Genomic DNA, 3,683 nt, shown 5'->3' on the forward strand with positions numbered 1-3,683 from the left:
AGAACCTTTGGAAGAAAAAAGTGGGAAAACCGTCCGGGCCTGGAGCCTTGTCAGCAGGCAGAGAAAAGAGAGCCTCTCTAACTTCCGAAGCATTAGGAATAGCACAGAGCTATTTATTATGGATAGGTTGAATGAGCTGAGGAATACAGTGTAACAAATCCTCCTGGTCCAAATTGGAAAGCATTGGGTCCACAGAGAGAAGGCTAGAGAAAAAGGAAACAGCTTCTTCCGAGATGGCAGATTCTTCAGTTAACAGCTCCTGCCCCTTTCTGAGACCATAGATCCTGTTACTAGCATGGTGCTTGAGGGTGGTTAGGTGAAAAAACTTAGTGTTCCGATCTCCTTCCTTTAGCCAGGTGATCCTCGATCTTTGCCTCCAAAATTTTTCTTCCTTATTAATAATGTTGTGAATTTCAGACAGGGTCTTGAGCTCCTAAACCCTGTTGGTCTTAGTGTAACCTTCCTTCTGAATGCAATCTTGGATAATAGTTAGATTATCAAATAACTCTTTCTTTTCATGGAAGATATGACCAAAATTAGACTTGTTACAAATTTTAATCATCCTCTTCACATTGCTAAGTTTTCTGGTGACTCTGAACATGGCTGAGCCCTCCACCTCTATCCCCCACCATTTCTTGATATTATCCAGGAGGTCAGGGTGAGAGGTCCACATTTTCTCAAACCTGAAAGGATGGTATCTCCTGTGTACCAGAGGGGAAACTAAAAGAGAAATGGAAGAGTGGTCCGAACCAATTCTGGGAAGCAGAGATAGTCTGCAGCTGAAGGATTGAAGCCAGTCCGAAGATATAAGAGCTCTATCCAGCCTAACCTGAATGCAATCATGGCCTTTTCTCTTGTTTGACCAGGTAAAGGATCCGCCCTTAAGCTCTACGTCCATAAGGGCCAGATTATTTATGAAGTTAGAAAGATCCTATTTACTTTCCCAATCCGGGGACATACCTCCCTTTTTCTCTTTATCTTCTAGCGGTGTGTTAAAGTCTCCCATGATTATACCTTTCTTAATGTCACAATCTTGCACCATATTACCAACTTTGGTCCAGAAGTTTTTTCTATCTCTCTTATTATTGGGGGCGTAAATATTCACTAAAAACCAGGAATCATTGGTGTGCAAATGTTGAACTCTGCAGAAAAGAATGTTATCTTCATCATACTCAGCTACTATATTGAAATACTTATCATTGAAAAGTAACAGCAGTCCTCCAGATGCTCCTTCAGAGTTAGAGGCTATGCCCTTCATGCTATTGTTGAACTTAATATTTTCCATCCTTTCCTTCTTCATTTTAGTTTCCTGGATTAGAAACACATCAGGCCTTTGGTCCCTTATCATATTTCTAATAGCTTCTTGCTTGTGGATTCCATTGAGTCCACGAATATTCCAAGATAAGATCTTCATGATTTAACTACTGAACATGCTTCCTGGATGGTGCGCTGCGTACCATCCTTAATGTTTCTTCTGGCTTCCTCTTTCCTAATTTCATTCTTGTTTTTCCTTCCCACTAGGTTAGATTTGTGGCCGAGATCAGCCTTGGCCATGCTTCTAGTAGAAGGGGGAGATACCGGAGAAGGGTCCCTGCTATTCTTCTTCTTTCTACTCCTGACTTCTGTCCAGGGATTCTCTTCTCCCTCTAGTCCTTTGTCCAGCCAAGCATCAATTCTCGCCAAATCTTCCATTGTCGATGCAGACAGCCTCTCTATGATTCTGTTTACTGTTGAAGGGGGGAGACAACACACCGGGTTAGGGTCCTGGGACATGGGTTCCCCCTCCTTTAGTTCTTCCATGGAGTTCGGGACAAAGGATAGTTTCAAGTCATCCTCCTAAGAATCCAGAGGGGGAAGAGTCATATTTTCACCTGTCTCGTCAGGTTTCTTCTCAGATTCCTTCCCATTGGGGAGAGGTGTTGAATCATCTTTCACTCCTTTCTCTTCTCCCCCTCCTACGTTTCCAGTCGCCCGAGGCGGCCCTGATTCCTCTTGGGGCGCATTAGGAGCAGTATTTGTTTTTCCTTCTGCCTCTTCATTTGCCTTGACTTGCGATGCTTTTTTCCTCCATTCTTTTTTGGGATCTAGAGAATCTTTTATCCCCCCTTGTGGATGAGCTTTTCCCACCGTACTCTTCCCTTTGAAAAGTGGGCATGATCCAGCCTTGTGGCCAGCCTTCTTACAATGGAAACAAGCAAAAGGCACACTTTCATAGTCAATCTTTTGAGATCTATTTCCCATACGAGATTGTAGTTCTAAAACTTGAGGCATGTCCTGGCCTTCGATGACTCCTACACAGATTCTTGCGTAGTTCAATCTTTTCTTAGCTGCTGTGACAGGGTCAATGGAGAGGAGCTCTCCAAAGGTCCTGGCTATGCCATCAAAGACATCCTCATGCCAATATTCCAAAGGAAGTTCCGGAAGTCTTAACCAAACTGGAACCTGAGATTGGAAATCATTGTTCAAATCCAAGTTGGATGTCCATTTTTGCAATATTAGGTTGGATCTGCCCAAAGACCAGTTCCCAGCACATAGTATACGGGAAAAATCTTCCGAGCAAGAGAACTCGAAAGACATGAAGCCTTTGGCCATAGCAGTCACTTCTACATGCCCTTTAAGGTCCCATTTTCTCCTAGTAAATGTCCTCACTACATCAATATTAGGTCTTGGCCCTACAAATTTTCCTACCAGAGTGTTCGCCATGCTTAGGATATTGTGGTCAATAATTTCCCTAGGGATTTCCAGAGCAAAAATACCTTTCTCCTTATCAGATTTGTCAATGACTTTTGGGAAAGACGATTTACCTGATGGTTTTATCCCGAATAGATTCGACCAGCGTCCCCATGCCCCAGACGGCCCACTTCCCACATGGGGGGGAGGGGGAATCTTATCACCTGGATGGGGCATCATAACCCGTGGGTCCCCATCCTTTGAGGCCTCCTCATCTTTCCCCTCTGTTTCCTGCCCTGCGCTTGCTGCATGCCTTGCTACATGCCCTCCTACAGACGTGCTCTCCTGTCTCCCGCCTTTCTCCAGATTCGAAACAACGTGATTCGAATTGTAGTTCCTGCCCGCTCCATCCCTCTCTCTCACTGTTCCCATCTCATGTTTCCTTTTTTTTTTTGATTGCAAGTTTATGTTGTTGTTAAGCTAATATAGAGATTGTGTGGACTAGTGAGTAAATGTGAGTTGTTAAAAGTGGTTAAACATTTAATTGGAACATCTAGTACTAACAATAATCAATTCACCACCCCCTCCCCCCTTGTAGTGCCTACCCTCGTTCACTTCTTTTCTAGACTCATTGTTGCTATTTTTACCAGACTATGATGGACTAGTTTTATGTTGATGGATTAGTGGTATTGTTTTGATACTATCAGACATTATGTTATGGATTCAGTGGTTATATGATGATATCATTTAGACTTTACATTTCATGTACGTATGATGATCATTATATTGTTTTAAGTTATTGTTGATGATTAGTTAGATGGTTTATTATCTCATGTGTTTTATTATGGATACTTACCCCATACTTGCATGTGTATGGTGTGCGTATTTTCTTATTGTATGGCATTTCTAATGTGGTTAAGGAAGGGAGTCGTAGTCACCTACTTAGTCAGGATCTACACGATCCACCACTTCCTGCCATTGCCTATTTAGCTTAGCACTATATATATATATTG

Source organism: Cupressus sempervirens, chromosome 7, assembly GCF_028749045.1.
Source record: "Cupressus sempervirens isolate cs-2001-9-10 chromosome 7, ASM2874904v1, whole genome shotgun sequence".
Taxonomy (NCBI): Eukaryota; Viridiplantae; Streptophyta; class Pinopsida; order Cupressales; family Cupressaceae; genus Cupressus; species Cupressus sempervirens.